Source organism: Procambarus clarkii, chromosome 20, assembly GCF_040958095.1.
Source record: "Procambarus clarkii isolate CNS0578487 chromosome 20, FALCON_Pclarkii_2.0, whole genome shotgun sequence".
Classification (NCBI taxonomy): domain Eukaryota; kingdom Metazoa; phylum Arthropoda; class Malacostraca; order Decapoda; family Cambaridae; genus Procambarus; species Procambarus clarkii.
Window position 1 is genome coordinate 13,913,451 of NC_091169.1, and position 19,705 is coordinate 13,933,155.

Genomic DNA, 19,705 nt, shown 5'->3' on the forward strand with positions numbered 1-19,705 from the left:
CCAACTTGCCGTTATCTATCACCAGTACTCTGCTTCTTGTTCCTCTTCACACCGATATAGTTCTATTGCTACACGTTTAGAATCACTTCTTCACTATCCTATTCACCATTTGTTATGATCTTCACTATCACATCTAGTTGTGTATACTCTAGCCAAGCAGTGCCCCACGTGCTTGCCCTGGCACTGATGTCGTACCCCTGAGCTTGTCTAATATTCACTATCGGACACAATCCATAAATTTGTTAGTTTCTAATTGGTGTGTTACACTTTGTAATATCACTGAACACCGAATTTCCCGCGTATCCCTCTGATGTCCCGGAATATGAAGTCTTATTGACGAGCGCGGCGCCACGTGTCCACCCTCCCTCGACCCTCGAGCTTGTGTGTGTACTCACCTATTTGTGCTTGCGGAGGTTGAGCTTTGGTTCTTTGGTCCCGCCTCTCAACTGTCAATCAACTGGTGTACAGATTCCTGAGCCTACTGGGCTCCATCTTATCTACATTTAAAACTGTGAATGGAGTCAGCCTCCACCACATCACTGCCTAATGCATTCCATCCGTTAACTACTCTGACACTGAAAAAGTTCCTTCTAACGTCCCTGTGGCTCATGTGGGTACTCAGTTTCCACCTGTGTCCCCTTGTTTGCGTACCACTAGTGTTGAATAGTTTATCCTTGTTTACCCGGTCGATTCCCCTGAGGATTTTGTAGGTTGTGATCATGTCTCCCCTTACTCTTCTGTCCTCCAGGGTCGTAAGGTGCATTTCCGGCAGCCTTTCCTCGTAACTCATGCCTCTTAGTTCTGGGACTAGTCTAGTGGCATACCTTTGGACTTTGTCCAGCTTCGTCTTATGCTTGACAAGGTACGGGCTCCATGCTGTTGCCGCATACTCCAGGATTGGTCTTACATATGTGGTGTATAAGATTCTGAATGATTCTTTACACAGGTTCCTGAAGGCTGTTCTGATGTTAGCCAGCCTCGCATATGCCGCAGACGTTATTCTTTTTATGTGGGCTTCAGGAGACAGGTTTGGTGTGATATCTACTCCTAGATCTTTCACTCTGTCCGTTTCATTAAGTATTTCATATCCTATTCTGTATCCTGTGTCTGGCCTCCTGTTTCCACTGCCTAGTTTCATTACTTTGCATTTATTCGGGTTGAACTTCAACAGCCATTTGTTGAACCATTCACTCAGTCTGTCTAGGTCATCTTGTAGCCTCCTACTATCATCCTCTGTTTCAATTCTCCTCATAATTTTTGCATCATCAGCAAATATTGAGAGAAACGATTTTATACCCTCTGGGAGATCATTTACATATATCAGAAGCAGTATAGGTCCAAGGACTGACCCCTGCGGGACTCCACTTGTAACGTTTCGCCAATCTGAGACCTCACCCCTCACACTGACTCGTTGTCTGCTGTTGCTTAGGTACTCCTTTATCCAATGGAGTACCTTCCCTTTCACACCGGCCTGCATCTCCAGCTTTTTCACTATCCTCTTGTGTGGTATGTGTGGTACTGTATCAAAGGCTTTCTGACAATCCAAAAATATGCAGTCTGCCCACCCTTCTCTTTCTTGCCTTATTTTTGTTGCCTGGTCATAGAATTCAAGTAGCCCTGTGAGGCAGGACCTGCCATACCTGAACCCATGTTGATGCTGTGTTACAAAGTTCTTTCACTCCAGATGTACCACTAGCTTTCTTCACACAATCTTCTCCATCAGCTTGCATGGTATACAGGTTAAGGACACTGGCCTGTATTTCAGTGTCTCCCCCTATCCCCTGTGTGTGTGTTTGTGTGTGTGTGTGTGTGTGTGTGTGTGTGTGTGTGTGTGTGTGTGTGTGTGTGTGTGTGTGTGTGTGTGTGTGTGTGTGTGTGTGTGTGTGTACTCACCTATTTGTACTCACCTATTTGTGCTTGCAGGATCGAGTATTGGCTCTTGGATCCCGCCTTTCCAGCCATCGGTTGTTTACAGCAATGACTCCTGTCCCATTTCCCTATCATACCTAATTTTAAAATTATGAATAGAGTTTGCTTCCACAACCTGTTCCCCAAGTGCATTCCATTTTTCCACTACTCTCACGCTAGTCTTCCTAACATCTCTGTGACTCATCTGAGTTTCCAGTTTCCACCCATGTCCCCTCGTTCTGTTATTATCACGTGTGAACATTTCATCTATTTCCACTTTGTCAATTCCCCTGAGTATTTTATATGTTCCTATCATATCTCCTCTCTCCTTTCTTTTCTCTAGTGTCGTAAGGTTCAGTTCCCTCAGACGTTCTTCATATCCCATCTCTCGTAACTCTGGGACAAGCCTCGTCGCAAACCTCTGAACGTTTTCTAGTTTCCTTATGTGTTTCTTCAGGTGGGGGGCTCCATGATGGCGCGGCATACTCTAAGACTGGTCTCAGGTAGGCAGTGTAAAGCGCCCTAAAAGCCTCCTCACTTAGGTTTCTGAATGAAGTTCTAATTTTCGCCAGTGTAGAGTACGCTGCTGTCGTTATCCTATTTGTATGTGCCTCAGGAGTTAGATTAGGTGTCACATCCACTCCCAGGTCTCTTTCTCGAATCGTTACAGGTAGGCAGTTCCCCTTCATTGTGTACTGTCCTTTTTGTCGTTTATCACCTGATCCCATTTCCATAACTTTAAATTTACTGGTGTTGAACTCCAGTAGCCATTTCCCTGACCATCTCTGCAACCTGTTTAAGTCCTCTTGGAGGATCCTACAATCCTCATCTGTCACAACTCTTCTCATTAATTTTGCGTCATCTGCAAACATTGACATGTATGATTCCACTCCTGTAAACATATCATGTACGTAAATTAGAAAGAGGATTGGGCCCAGCACCGATCCTTGAGGTACTCCACCCGTTACTGTTCGCCAGTCCGACTTCTCGCCCCTTACCATTACCCTCTGGCTCCTTCCTGTTAGGTAGTTCCTCACCCATGCTAGGACCTTTCCGCTTACTCCTGCCTGCCTCTCAAGTTTGTAAAGCAGTCTCATGTGCGGTACTGTATCAAAGGCCTTCTGGCAGTCAAGAAATATGCAGTCTGCCCAGCCTTCTCTGTTCTGTCTTATCCTTGTTACTTTGTCATAGAATTCTAAAAGGTTTGTTAGGCATGATTTCCCTGTCCAGAACCCATGTTGGTGCTTGTTTACATACCCAATGCTCTCCAGGTGCTCAACAAGTCTTAGCCTAATTATTCTTTAAAGTATTTTGCAGGGGATGCTTGTCAGTGATACGGGTCTGTAGTTAAGTGCCTCCTCCCTATCACCTTTCTTGAAAATCGGTACGACATTTGCCTCCTTCCAGCAACTGGGCAATTCTCCCGACCTAAGTGACTCATTAAAGATCATTGCCAGAGGAACGCTGAGAGCCTGCATTGCCTCTTTTAGTATTCACGGTGATACTAAACTCTGTCTGGTCCAACCGCTTTAGTTGCATCCAGTGTTGTCAACTGTTTCATTACCTCCTCTGCTGTCACCTCTATATCTAATAGTCTTCCATCTAGGGTAATCTTTTCTATCAATGGGAGCTGCTCAGGCTCGGTTGTGAACACTCCATGGAGACTTGCATTCAGTACCTCGCAGATTTCCTTGTCACTTTCTGTATATGCCCCCTCTGTTTTCCTCAGTCTTGTCACTTGGTCATTTACCAACATCTTCCTTCTCATATGGCTATGTAGTAATTTAGGTTGCTTTTTCGCTTTGACTGCAATATCATTCTCATAATTTCTTTCCGACACTCGTCTTATGTTAATGTAATCATTCCTAGTTCTGTTACATCTAATCCTGTTGTCCTCTGTCCTTTGTCTTCTGTACTTCCTCCACTCCCTCTTGCTTCTCACCTTTGCTTCCTGACACTGTCAATTAAACCATGGGTTATTATATTCCCTCCTGCTTGTTTCCTTTACTGTTGGAATAAATCTCTCTTCAGCCTCCTTGCATTTCCATATGACTTGGTTCATCATACCTTGCACTGTTTTTCCTCTAAGTTCTTCCTCCCACTGCACTTCTCCCAGGTAGTCCCTTATCCTTCTGTAGTCCCCTCTTCTGTAATCAAGTCGGTATACTCGGATCCCTTGTCCTTTGGTCACAATTTTAAGCTCCATCATGTAGTCAAAGACTAGGACACAATGGTCCTGGTCTCTGGCGCTACTCACCTAGTTGTACTCACCTAGTTGTGTTTGCAGGGGTTGAACTCTGGCTCTTTCGTCCCGCCTCTCAACCGTCAATCAACAGGTGTACAGATTCCTGAGCCTATTGGGCTCTATCATATCTACACTTGAAACTGTGTATGGAGTCAGCCTCCACCACATCACTCCCTAATGCATTCCATTTGTCAACCACTCTGACACTAAAAAAGTTCTTTCTAATATCTCTGTGGCTCATTTGGGAACTCAGTTTCCACCTGTGTCCCCTATTGCGTGTGCCCCTTGTGTTAAACAGCCTGTCTTTATCAACCCTGTCGATTCCCTTGAGGATCTTGAATGTGGTGATCATGTCCCCCCTTACTCCTCTGTCTTCCAACGAAGTGAGGTTTAATTCCCGTAGTCTCTCCTCGTAGCTCATACCTCTCAGCTCGGGTACTAGTCTGGTGGCAAACCTTTGAACCTTTTCCAGTTTAGTCTTATGCTTGACTAGATATGGACTCCATGCTGGTGCCGCATACTCCAGGATTGGTCTGACATATGTGGTATATAATGTTCTGAAAGATTCCTTACACAAGTTTCTAAAGGCCGTTCTTATGTTAGCCAACCTGGCATATGCTGCTGCTGTTATCCTCTTGATATGAGCTTCAGGGGACAGGTCTGGCGTGATATCAACCCCCAGGTATTTCTCTCTCTCGGACTCTAAGTATTTCATCTCCCAAGTGATACCTTGTATCTGGTCTCCTGCTTCCTACCCCTATCTTCATTACATTACATTTGCTTGGATTAAACTCTAACAGCCATTTGTTCGACTATTCCTGCAGCTTGTCCAGGTCTTCTTGAAGCCTCAAGCTGTCCTCCTCTGTCTTAATCCTTCTCATAATTTTGGCGTCGTCAGCAAACATTGAGAGGAATGAGTCTATACCTTCTGGGAGATCATTTACGTATATCAGAAACAGGATAGGTCCAAGTATAAAGCACAGAGTGTGTGTGTGTGTGTGTGTGTGTGTGTGTGTGTGTGTGTGTGTGTGTGTGTGTGTGTGTGTGTGTGTGTGTGTGTGTGTGTGTGTGTGTGTGTGTGTGTGTGTGTGTGTGTGTACTCACCTAATTGTACTCACCTAATTGTGCTTGCGGGGGTTGAGCTCTGGCTCTTTGGTCCCGCCTCTCAACCGTCAATCAACTGGTATATATATATATATATATATATATATATATATATATATATATATATATATATATATATATATATATATATATATATATATATGTGTGTGTGTGTGTACTCACCTAGTTGTACTCACCTAGTTGTGTTTGCGGGGGTTGAGCTCTGGCTCTTTGGTCCCGCCTCTCAACCGTCAATCAACAGGTGTACAGATTCCTGAGCCTATCGGGCTCTGTCATATCTACACTTGAAACTGTGTATGGAGTCAGCCTCCACCACATCACCCCCTAATGCATTCCATTTGTCAACCACTCTGACACTAAAAAAGTTCTTTCTAATATCTCTGTGGCTCATTTGGGCACTCAGTTTCCACCTGTGTCCCCTTGTGCGTGTTCCCCTTGTGTTAAATAGACTGTCTTTATCTACCCTATCAATCCCCTTCAGAATCTTGAATGTGGTGATCATGTCCCCCCTAACTCTTCTGTCTTCCAGCGAAGTGAGGTTTAATTCCCGTAGTCTCTCCTCGTAGCTCATACCTCTCAGCTCGGGTACTAGTCTGGTGGCAAACCTTTGAACCTTTTCCAGTTTAGTCTTATCCTTGACTAGATATGGACTCCATGCTGGGGCTGCATACTCCAGGATTGGCCTGACATATGTGGTATACAAAGTTCTGAATGATTCTTTACACAAGTTTCTGAATGCCGTTCGTATGTTGGCCAGCCTGGCATATGCCGCTGATGTTATCCGCTTGATATGTGCTGCAGGAGACAGGTCTGGCGTGATATCAACCCCCAAGTCTTTTTCCTTCTCTGACTCCTGAAGAATTTCCTCTCCCAGATGATACCTTGTATCTGGCCTCCTGCTCCCTACACCTAAAAAATAATAGAGATCACACTAACGTGATGCATCAAATGAACAAATCTACAAGGACCGAAAGTGTGTGTGTGTGTGTGTGTGTGTGTGTGTGTGTGTGTGTGTGTGTGTGTGTGTGTGTGTGTGTGTGTGTGTGTGTGTGTGTGTGTGTGTGTGTTTGTGTGTTTACTAGTTGTGTTCTACTAGTTGTGTTTTTTTTTGCGGGGGTTGAGTTTTGCTCTTTCGGCCCGCCTCTCAACTGTCAATCAACTGTTTACTAACTACTATTTTTTTTTTCTACACCACACACACACACCCCAGGAAGCAGCCCGTGACAGCTGACTATCTCCCAGGTACCTATTTACTGCTAGGTAACAGGGGCACTTAGGGTGAAAGAAACTTTGCCCATTTGTTTCTGCCTCGTGCGGGAATCGAACCCGCGCCACAGAATTACGAGTCCTGCGCGCTATCCACCAGGCTACGAGGCCCCATGTGTGTGTGTGTGTGTGTGTGTGTGTGTGTGTGTGTGTGTGTGTGTGTGTGTGTGTGTGTGTGTGTGTGTGTGTGTGTGTGTGTGTGTGTGTGCGCGCGCGCACACACACACACACACACACACACACACACACACACACACACACACACATATATATATATATACCAGGTTATGAAATTAAGGATAGGGGCAGAAGGATTCACTACAAACGACAAGGAAGTGTGTGAGGAACTGAATAAGAAATTCCAAGAGGTCTTCACCTTAGAGCAAGGAGAAATCCCAGAGATAAGAGAGGGAATAGCTAACCAGGAACCACTGGAAGAGTTTGAGATTACCAGCGGGGAAGTAAGGACGTGTTTACTAGAATTGGATGTGACAAAGGCTATAGGCCCAGATGGAATTTCCCCTTGGATACTAAAGGAAGGAGCAGAAGAACTTTGCCTCCCGCTCTCCATGGTGTATAACAAATCACTGGCAACAGGGGAACTGCCAGAAATTTGGAAAGCAGCTAACGTAGTCCCGATATATAAGAAAGGGGATAGACAGGAGGCACTGAATTACAGGCCAGTGACTCTAACCTGCATACTATGCAAGATGATGGAGAAGATTGTGCGAAGAAAGCTAGTGGAGCACCTGGAGCGAAAGAACTTTGTAACACAGCATCAACATGGATTCAGGTATGGCAGGTCCTGCCTCACAGGGTTACTTGAATTCTACGACCAGGCAACAAAAATAAGGCAAGAAAGAGAAGGGTGGGCAGACTGCATATTTTTGGATTGTCAGAAAGCCTTTGATACAGTGCCACACAAGAGGCTAGTGAAAAAACTGGAGATGCAGGCTGGAGTGAAAGGGAAGGTACTCCGTTGGATACAGGAGTACCTAAGTAACAGGAGACAACGAGTCAGTGTGAGGGGTGAGGTCTCAGATTGGCGAGACGTTACGAGTGGAGTACCGCAGGGGTCAGTCCTTGGACCTATACTGTTTCTGATATATGTAAATGATCTTCCAGAGGGTATAGAATCGTTTCTCTCAATGTTTGCCGATGATGCAAAAATTATGAGGACGATTGAAACTGAGGACGATAGTAGGAGGCTACAAGATGACCTAGACAGACTGAGTGAATGGTCCAACAAATGGCTGTTGAAGTTCAACCCGAGTAAATGCAAAGTAATGAAACTAGGCAGTGGAAATAGGAGGCCAAACACAGGATACAGAATAGGAGATGAAGTACTTAATGAAACGAACAGAGAGAAAGATCTAGGAGTTGATATCTCACCAAACCTGTCTCCTGAAGCCCACATAAAAAGAATAACGTCTGCGGCATATGCGAGGCTAGCTAACATCAGAACAGCGTTCAGGAACCTGTGTAAGGAATCATTCAGAATCTTTTACACCACATATGTAAGATCAATCCTGGAGTATGCGGCAACAGCATGGAGCCCGTACCTTGTCAAGCACAAGACGAAGCTGGAAAAAGTCCAAAGGTATGCCACTAGACTAGTCCCAGAACTAAGAGGCATGAGTTACGAGGAAAGGATGCGGGAAATGCACCTTACGACACTGGAAGACAGAAGAGTGAGGGGAGACATGATCACAACCAACAAAATCCTCAGAGGAATCGACCGGGTAAACAAGGATAAACTATTCAACACTGGTGGGAAGCGAACAAGGGGACACAGGTGGAAACTGAGTACCCACATGAGCCACAGAGACATTAGAAGGAACTTTTTCAGTGTCAGAGTAGTTAACGGATGGAATGCATTAGGCAGTGATGTGGTGGAGGCTGACTCCATTCACAGTTTTAAATGTAGATAAGATGGAGCCCAGTAGGCTCAGGAATCTGTACACCAGTTGATTGACAGTTGAGAGGCGGGACCAAAGAGCCAAAGCTCAACCCCCGCAAGCACAAATAGGTGAGTACACACACACACACACACACACACACACACACACACACACACACACACACACACACACACACACACACACACACACACACACACACACACACACACATATATATATATATATATATATATATATATATATAACTTGTATAAACACACAAGTTATATGTAACCAAAGAACTCTTCTCCATGAAAGATTTGAAATAGGTGCATCACTTGGTCTGGCCAGGGAGATGGCCTGGAAAGTGGAGTTGGAGTTGCAGTAACCCGGTTACTGCTCCAGAGTGGATATAACACTGGCAAAAATGAGCCTCATCCTCTACGACCAAACTAAATTCCTAAGGGTAATGAGGGACACTACAGCCGAATTAATAACAAAGATAAACAGATTGATTGAAACTATGAACGCCAAGAAATCAGGACTCCACCTGCCAAATGTAATCGGGGAATACCAACCTGGTTACACATATGTGAATGTCAAGTCCCACATGACTGGAAACCCACTTTGGCCAATCATCAACCAGATACCCACATCCACATAAAGACTGGCTAAGCGACTCAACTGCCTGCTGACTCCTTATGTGCCTTGTGCTTTTAGCCTGAAGTCTTGAAAAGAATTCGTTGACTTACTGCGGGGAGCACGGGCTACAAGGAGAAGAGCCTCCCTGGATGTGTAGGTGCTGTTCACCAACGTTCCTGTGGATGAAACAGTCAGAATGATGAAGTACAGTGTATTGTGATCCGGCTTGCACCCCCTAGACATACAAGAAAGTATACTGAGGAAGTTACTTCAAATTAAAATTCAAATTCAAATGTTTATTCAGGTAAAGTACACACATACAAGGGGTGATATAAATATTGTTGAATTTATAGATAGAGCTAGTACATACAATGCCTAAAGCCACTCTTACGCAAAGCGTTTCGGGCAGGAAACTTGAAGCCTGCATTAAGGAGGCACCCTACTTGAGTCCCGATGGGCACATGTATAAGCAAGTAGATAGGGTCGCCATGGATTCTCCCCTAGGAGAATACTGTTTGCAAACTTCTACATGGATACCATAAAGCAGAGAGGGTCTTTGTTGACACGGACTTGAAACCCCCCATGTACTGCAGGTACGTTGAAGACATTTTTATGCAGGTACCTGATGTTAGACGTCTGCAGCAGCTGAAGGAGGCTTTCGAGCAAATTTTGGTGTTAAGTTTCACTTACGAGATGGAAAGTGATGGGAAGCTGGCTTTTCTAGATGTCATGGAAAGGAATGGTGGCTTCCACCCTGCAGTCTACACTAAGGAAACGAACATCGGAATGTGCCTTAATGCCAATAGTGACTGCCCAGATAGGTACAAGAGGAGTCTTGTCAACGCTTATGTTGACCAGGCTCTCAATCACAGATCTGGTTGGAAGCAGATCGACGAAGAACTAGGCAGACCCTAGACAACAATGGCTTTTCTAACGGTTATGTCAAAGACATCATTAACAGAAAGGTGAAACGCCATGCAACCTCTGGCGAGTCAACTAACATAACACTTGTACCCCCCATTAGACTGTTTTACAGGAACTTCTTCTTGACGACTCATAAAACAGAGGAAAGTGTCCTGAAAGACATTATTAATAGGAATGTTATCCCCATAGACAAAGATCAGAAGATACAACTGACAATTTACTACAAAACAAGAAAACGGCTAACCTACTCATGAAGAACTCTCCAGACACCAAACAAAACGCCTTGAAAGAAACCAACGTCATCTATGCCTTCACATACCCAGTTGGGGACTGTCAGCCCCTAAGATCTCAGTATATAGGCAAGACAATAACGTCTCTTTCTAGGCGATTAACAGTACACAAATAACAGGGCTCCATCAAGGAGCATATAATCTCCACACACAACCAGACCATCACCTTAACATATCTTAACAAGCAACACAGAAATTATTGATAGATACAGTGACAGCAGGAGACTCGACATCAGCAAGGCCCTACATATCAAAAATTCAAGACCAGCACTAAACAGCCAATTAACACATAATTACATTCTACCAATTTCAAGACCAAGAACAAGCACAGAAGCAAGAAGATAAATGTATGCCCATGGTTATATACCAATTGTTTCGTGTTCTGTATTTTCCCCATTGATTTGTTTCCTGTCACCTCACCTAAAAACATTTGTATCCTATCACCTCACTCAAAAACGAATATAAACACAATCTGAGTATGCTCAAAAAAATTGTATTTGAAAATGAATGAAATGGTCTTGCGAAACTCTTCTAGGCGTCAGACCATAAAAAAAGAGTGAAAATGAACTTTGGAGAGTTAATTTTTCAACTGCCCCCCGACAGTGACGAAAAACATAAGAAATATTGAAAAGATTCATTTTAGAATCATTTATCCTACTCTTTCGGTCATATTCAACAACAACATATATTGAATATGATCGAAAGGGTAAGATTAATGATTCTAAAACAAATCTTAATATTTCTTGCATTTTTCTTTGTCGAGGGAAATTGAAAAATAAACTATAAAAGTTCATTTTCACCCTTTATTATGGACTGACTCCTAGGGATGCATTTTGCAGGCACTCCTTACATTCTTAAAGCCAAGTTTATCGTGATGTTGTTTTATATTCAGCTATTTGGAACAAAATGTTCCAAGTAGCACAGGCTACGGTGAGCCCATAGTGAACTTACCTTGCACAAAATTGGGGCTGTGTCTGTTTACTGTGTTTAGAACGGGATTATGTTTGACGACTCATAAAACGGAGGGGGTTTACCTCCTCACCTCCTCTTTGGGTGTGGAGGTAAAGAAAAAGTAAATGAATGGTATACCATAAGTGGTATATTGGGTATTAAATATATCAACAAGGGCAGCTTATGTTCCTGAGGTAGGATCATTGGATACTGTCTCCTCGTTGGCTCAGCGTCTTGAAGTGGGTGGAATATAGTTGTGTTAGCTGGTTGTCAATTGCTGGTCTGGACTTCTTGATATACAGTGTCTCGCTGATGTCCAGTCTTCTGCTGTTACTATACTTGTCGATTAATTCAGTGTTACTTGTCAAAATGTCTCTGGTTATGATCTGGTTATGTTGGGAGATTATATGCTCCTTGATCGAGCCCTGTTGTTTGTGCATTGTTAATCACCTAGAGAGAACTGTTGTTGTCTTGCCTATATACTGAGACCTTGGGCTTAAACAGTGGGCTTTTGAAGGCATCGACGACATTAGTCTCTTAAGGCGTTTTTCTTGGTGTCTGGAGAGTTCTTCATAAGCAAGTTGGCGATCTTTTTGTTTTTTAAGTAAATTGTTAATTGTATCTTCTCTTTGGTGTCTGTGGGGATAACGTTCCGACCAATAATATCTTTCAAGACGTTTTCTAGGAAGTGGAAAAACGTTTTCCTTCGTTTTCTAGGCAGTGGAAAAGAAGTTCCTGTAAAAAATCTAATAGGAGGTACAGGTGTTGAGTTGGTTTGCTTCATCATAGGCCGCATGCCGTGTCACCTTTCTTTAAATGACTTCTTCAACATAACCCTTAGAGAAGCCATTATTGAATAGGGTCTGTCTTGCGCTACAGAGTTCGTCGTCAACCTGCTTCCAACCAGAGCTGTGAGTGAGAGCTCGGTCGACATAGGCGTTGACAACACTCTGTACCTGTTCGGTGTTGCACGTGTCTTCACTCCCCTGGTCCTGGGTGTCACTGACCACCCTGGGAGAACCTCAGTCTATTACGGGTTGGGGTTCCTTCCCGAAACCCGGCCTTGTACTCGTAGGGAGTGAGGTACGATCGACCTCCCTCAGTCTTCCTTTCCTAGTGTGCTCGTTAACACAGAGACTTGGGTCCCACGACTGAACTTGCCCGACATAAACAATATGCCCCTCAGGTTGATATACTAAACAGGTTGATATATCCACTCACCTGTACCGACCATATACAGCCAACAAGGTCGCCAACTGGGTCCTCTCACCCAAATCAGAAACACTAATCTCAGTGGTATTATCCTCAACTTCAAGCATAAAACACCTTGACAGAGTGTCGGGTGCAACAATTCAATTGCTCTACTAATTACTCAAGAAATGGAGGAGATAACATAAACACATTGGGAAAATAAAAGTGCATTTACTGAGTAAAGTCTACACGAGAGCACAGGTGATAAAAACTACTGCACTGGGGGATGGTGGCAACACTCCAGCAAGTCTCCTCTGGCAACTTCATCACCTGACCCAGTCAAACTCGTCGCGAACTGTCGCATCGATACTAGTTATCTCTTCTCGCTGGCACATAAATATATTTGGTTCACTTCACTCTTCTCCAAAACACTGAGTAAATAATGTCCTTCCACAATAGTCATAAACACTTTCGCGTACAAGAATAAATAGTTCGTACATGAATAAACATACATATATCACTATCGCTACATATATGATACTACTGGCGATTTCCTAACAATAAAACATAATAATAATGATGATGAACTAACTTCACCGAACTCAAGGGAAATGGGGAGGGAAAGATGATCTACCTGAACTCTGTCTGCTAGAAATAGTGGTAGACTCCTCCTCGTAATAGCAGCTGGGGTCTTTTGCTCGCTGGTTAGCTCCTCGTTGACAAGTGTCTGGCTCGTGGGTTCTCTCGGCGACTTGTAGCTTAGTGCGTCATCTTCGTGCCTGATTCCTCTCACTGCAGATCCCTCTTCTGACACCTGCAGGCTGACAGTGCTCACATCTTCCTCCCTCGCACCATAAACTCATTGTCTCTTCTCAATGGTCTCGTCCATAGTGTTCATACACTGCACCGTGGATTAGACGCTCGTCCCGTCAGCCTCTTTCAGTTATACCAGTGCTTGACCTGCAGGAACTTTGGCATGACTCCTCGCAGTGCCCACACACACGGTCGTAGAACTTGCCGGCCTTTAGCTCTCGGCGCCCACTTCACCAGCTGAGCTATGCCTTCTTACGCCCTCCTGGAATTGACAAGCCTTCTTCGACGTCTGGGTAATAACTGATGCTGAATAATCCAATGCTTGAGGCTGCCTGGACTCTCAAACCGGGGAACGCACTAGCACATTTCCGCTCGTTGTCATGACTGGTGGAGCTCTGACTCGTTTTCCCGCTTTGAGTCGTGGGCGCCAGCTGACCCGCAACGTCACAGCCTGGGGTGCCGCCCCATTGCTCAACACTGCCACACACCCTGCACTGACCAACACCATGCGGCTGGCACTGCTCCCACAATGCAATGCATCCTGGCCACCTCCGGCAGGAAGCTCTCCTCCGTCTGCCATATTTGTTTCAGTAGAAAGGCCTAAGCCACATTCAAAACCAAATAAAAATTGTAATTTATCACCAACCGACAACTCAGGCTATCAAATGTACCAAGCATTTCCCTGGGCATCAGAGAATGGACAGATTAGGATGATATGACTCTTACTGCCGGAATAGAGGAAATATAGGACTGGAAACCCTAAAACGAGGAGGCACTATTAGTATTAGGGTACATTCCAATGTTAACATAAGACTCGGACTTAATGATAATAGTGACCCCCTGGACCGGTACAAGCAGTGTTGTCAACGCCTACGTCGGGCTCACCATAGCCTGTCCTACATGGAACGTTTTGTTCCAGGTAGCGAATCTTAAACAACAAACAGCCTACGTCGACCGATCTCTCTCTCACAGCTCTGGTTGGAAGCAGGTCAACGAGGAACTTTGTAGAATAAGACAGATACTAGTCAATAATGGTTTTTCTTACAGTTATGTTGAAGATGTCATTAAAAGAAAGATGGCACACCATGCGACCTATGAAGAAGCAACCAACACAACACCTGTACATCCTATTTGATTGTTTTACAGGAACTTCTTTTCGACGGCCTATAAAAAGGAGGATAGAGTCTTGAAATATATTATTGATAAGAACATTATCCCCACAGACACCAAAGGGAAGATACAATTAACAATTTACTTCAAAAACAAGAAGTCCACTAACTTGCCTATGAAGAACTCTCCAGACACCAAGCAAAACGCCTTAAGACAGACTAACGTCGTCTATACCTTCACATGCCCGCTTGAGAACTGTAAGCTCCAAAGGTATCAATATATAGGTAAGACAACATCTCTCTAGGCAATTAACACTGCACAAACAACAGGGCTCCAACAAGGAGCTTATAATCTCCTCACACAACCAGATCATATGTGTTGTTCATATACACTTAATTTACTTGTATTATATTACCATATATTATATCCATTTATATTTTAATTTAACCATTTCCCCATTGAGTGTTAAGAAGTGTCTCTAATCCATTCGACAGTGATTATGATGAGCTAACATTATGAAATTCTCATAGGGACACTGATTACCACTCAAATCATCTGTGTGTTTTTATATATACTATTTATTATTTATGTGCCAGCCTCAACGAGAAGTAGGAAATTATTAATAGCTGAGATAGTTTCCATGGGTTTCAGTGGATAGTCAGTGACCAGCAGCCTAAACAGCCATAAGTCACTGTGATCAATGCTACTGGTCCCATTAGTGCCAGAACCATACTTGACTCCAGTAAGTGATCACATTCAGATCTTTGTGCAAAATCAAAATTGAATAAAGCTAGAAATCTAGCATCACAAGAGTTAGCAGGAAAATGACAACGCCTAGAGACGTCCAACACCTGCAACTCCAGTAGGGGACATCCATCCTGTACAAACTGACACACAAAGGTGTAAAAAAATAATAATAGTAAAACTTCTTATTTAGACAAGAGTCAAGGAAATAGAGAGTTGTCAGCAAGGTACAAACTAAGATATGTACCCACCAAAGACAATCCAACTGACTACCTCTCCAGAGGCCTGACTGTAAGGCAATTGTCCAAAACCGAGATGTGGTTTAAGGGACCTCAGTTGCTAGTCAGTAACCAGTGACCTAAACAAAAGCCACAAGTCATTGTGTCCAATGTTACTGCTCCCACTGAGAAACCAGAACCACCCCAGACTTTGATAATTGATCTTAATCAGTACACTGATTTCAACAAACTGTTAGGTGTCACACAAAGGGTATAGAATTTCCTAAATAAAATATGAATCAAATATCAATTCCCTGGTGTCCTAAAATACTAGGTTAAAAAGAGCCCAAACCGAAACTTACGGGGAAGGATTTTGAAAATCTTCCTAAAAACCCTGCTAAAGATCTGGGTCACTGGCTAGACCCAGACAACTCTTTTATTTTAAGGTGCTTACAGCAGGCTCAAATAGACATAGAAATGAAACATCCAATGTTTCTCCCCATGGTAACCACTGAGTAGGCAGTCTAATTGTGTTACATATACACAAACACTGCACTCTCCATGGTGGGGTACTAGATACCCTCACCTCCTTTAACAACAGTTCTGGCTTCTTCAAGGTCGCCAGACTGTAAAGTACATATTGAAATCCTGCGTAGTCTGCCGGAGGTACGAGGCTCGGGTGTGTCCTTATCCAGGACCTCCACCACTCCTTAGGGAACGAGTTGTCCACCTTCTTCCTTTTGAGACCACTGGTGTAGACTACTCAGAAGCCCTAATATTAAATGGCACTACAGATAAAATTCCGATGAAGGAATACATCTGCCTATTCACCTGTGCCACAATAAGGGAAGTACACCTAGAAGTAACCCCTACCATGAGTGCAGATGCATTCATCCAGACCTTTCACAGGTTTGCTGCCCATCGATCCTGCCCTAAGGTAATGATCTCTGACAATGGGTCCAACTTGTGGCAGGGGATGCATGCCTGAGGGTGGTTTGGAACCACCAAGTGGTATGCACCGTACTAAGTCAACGGCAGTGCCACTGAAAGTTTACACCCCCCCCCCCCAGAGAGCTGTTGCACTGAGGCTTCTACGAGTGAAGGGTGGTAACAGTGAAATGCTGTAAAAAAAACTCTACCGCTAAATGATTGATCTACAGGAGCTTCACATCGTTGTCACAGAAATTGAATCTGGTCAATAACCGACCACTGACCTACTTCTCTGGCGATCACTCACAACATGAGCCATTAAGTCCATCTCATCTGATGTATGGATGACTTCTTAACCCTATAGCATCTCTCGCGGACGAGAGATCAGATTCTTTGTATGTCTTAGAGAGTGACTTGGTTCAGAGCTATAAACATTTGTCAAGATTAATAAGTTGGTGGAATAACGTTTGGACATGAGAATACCTAACTGCTCTGATTGAGTATGGTTATGGGGCAAACAACCCCTACAATAAAATTCACTTAAAACCTGGTGGTGTTGTTCTGGTGAACAGTGACAGTCCACATTCAGAGTGGCCTCCGGGCTTTATAGTCTCTGTCTATCCAAACACCTAAGGTATCTTGAGAATAGAGAGAGTGAATTGCAGAGGCACCACTAGTCTCAAGACACTAGAGAAATTAGTTCCTTTGGAACTAGCAGGAAATGAAGTCGCCCAAAGACTCCCCACCCCTACAGCTCTAGTATGGGACATCCGTCCTGTGAGGACTGCCGCACAACAGTGCAAATTAAAACTTAATAAGTACTATTATAATTCTGAAGGAGAGCAATGAAGTGTTCACCAGTCCTAAACAGAGGACTCTGACCTGTTCCTCCCCCCCCTCCGGAATTATGTCTGAGAATTCCGACACTATATACTAATACCTAGTATACCAAGCAAATGCTGTCATGTTAGGCACTAGCACTAACTAACCCCTAATTTACCTAAGTGAATCAATCAAAGAAATTCAAATTTTGTGGCTTCACTTAGAGAATGGGATATTTGCCACATCACCTGAAGCTCTGTTTATTTACAATACGTATGTATAATCTTTTATATAATCTTTAAAACACCAGAATAGTTTGGCCACTAGAAATAATAAAAAAGTATTTCCCATGATTGGATATAATCAAAATTTAAATAAACACAAAGTCTCCTTCCCGAAGTCGATAGAGATAGATTTTGAACCGTGCAAGTGGACGCGTCCCTAGAGCGGGAGGAAGAGGAGACGCCATTATTAACAACAAGCTAAGCCCAGTGAACACACTTGCGTGAGTTCTCACAAAAACGTCTTGCAAATCATAGTGTTGTGGGATGCCAGAGTCACCTATTATCGACACGAACTTCGCTAGTAATAAGGAAGTATTCTATACCCGGATGACAGATTAATAATTGTGGCCATAATTATTAGTTAGGACGGAGGGGTAATCACCCAAAATGGGTAAGCTTGTGTCATTAAAATATAACCTCCTTTCTCTAGATATATGCATCATATAGTTGTTGCATTTATTACTATGCACTAAATTCACAGATGAAATTGAGGGGAAGGAGATAACAGTAATAAATTATTTGGTTCTGCAAGACACATGTCCTCATGCCAGTATTGTTTGACCACGAGGCATCTCGGCTCATGTGATCAGGAGCTGTGCATGGCTGAATAACCAAACTTCATTCAACATAAGAACTATGCTGTTTTACATTTTACTTAATTATTGTACTTAATCATTACTAACAATTAGCAGCATATTTATTTTAGTCGATTAATTTTGATAGGCTATGTGTATTAAATCCCCCCAATTCCTTGAAGGGGGGCCCCTCCTAGCAGGTTAAAAAAGAATCACAGTCCACTCAGGAAATGCAGTCCACTTAAATCTATATAAATAAAAATATAAATGTTCATTTGTACAAAATCGCTAATCTCCGAAAGTTCTTCACTGATTGCTATGAAACTTTGACACAACGTTCCATTTGTATCCGAATGGGTTTTTATATACATACTATATAGATGTCATGTCTGTGACGAGGGAAAAAAACAAGCTTTTTTGAAAACCTTGTTTTTCATGTGTGGCAAATATTCGAAACCTTTTACCGATTGTTTTGAAATTTTGACACAACGTTGCATTCAAAGAAGCGCATGCTTTTATATACCTACTATATACATGCCTCACCTGTGACAGGAAAAAGACATGCGTTTTTCGAAAAACAGCACCATCTGTTGAACGTAAAAGCAACACATGCTGTAATGTCCGAAAGTTCTTCACCAATTGTTTTGAAATTTTGATACAACATTCCATTCGAAGACACCTGTGCTTTTTATGTACCTACTATATAGATGCCACCCCTGTGATAGGTAAAAACATGTTTTTTTTAAACAGTGCCATCTGTTGCATGGAATAGCAACTCACGCAATACTTAATATTATATGATTCCATTTCAATGTTTCCAAATGCACTGATAAATTTAATTGTCATAGATTTCAATTTATTTTCATTTTGATTTAATTGTTTTGTGTGGCATTGCGTTGGAATTGAGCTGTGTTATTTACCATACTGTCCATTTCATGTGTATAGTTTATTTTTTTAATTTTTCAGTTTTTCATTTCGTTTTTTTAACTGTTCTATTTATTTTTCAGTGATGGGAACATCAGATCATTTGATGAGAACATCAAATGATCTGATGGTTCTCATCAAAAGATCTGATGATCTTTTTATGGGAATATTAGATAATTTGGGAGTGCATCGTATGAGGGAGTGGGGAATGATGGAGAAGATGAGGGAACAGGAGAGTTGGGGATATCGGGGACAAGGGAACGGGGGAGTGTGGAATGGTGAGGAAGACGAGGGGATGGGGGAATGGAGATTGGTGAGGAGGACAAGAGGACATTTGAGTGGGGGATGGTGGGGAGGACGAGGGGATGAGAGTGGGGATGGTGGGAAGGACGAGTGGAGGATGTTGGGGACAAGGGAATAGGGGAGTATGGCATGGTGAGGAGGACGAGGGGATGGGGGAATGGAGAATGGTGAGGAGGACAAGAGGACAGTGGAGTGGGGGATGGTGGGGAGGACGAGGGGAAGGGGGGTTGGAGGTTGATGGGAAGGACTAGGGGATGGGGAGAGGGGGAATGGTGGGGAGAATGAGAAGATAGGGTAATGGAAAATGGTTGGGTGGACGAGTGGACGGGAGAGAGGGGAATGGTGGGGAGGACAATGGGACAGGGAAGGGTTGCCCCTGAGCCACAGCAACGCATGGCCGGATACAGCTAGTACATTAATAAATTAGTAAAATAAATCAAATAAATAAATAAATATATTCCTGTTGGGAGATCTTCCCTGCAGCAGTGACATAGGAGCTTCAACAGTATCTACTTAATTCGAGGCCCAAGGATAGATGG

The 19,705-nt window shown here is 43.3% G+C and overlaps 1 protein-coding gene across 1 annotated transcript in view; it reads left to right on the forward strand.

Moving 5' to 3' along the window:
* LOC138366709 (neural cell adhesion molecule 1-like) overlaps nt 1-19,705 on the forward strand; it is a 1,471,037-nt gene that overhangs the window by 676,741 nt on the left and 774,591 nt on the right. The gene's annotated exons all lie outside the window — the stretch shown is intronic.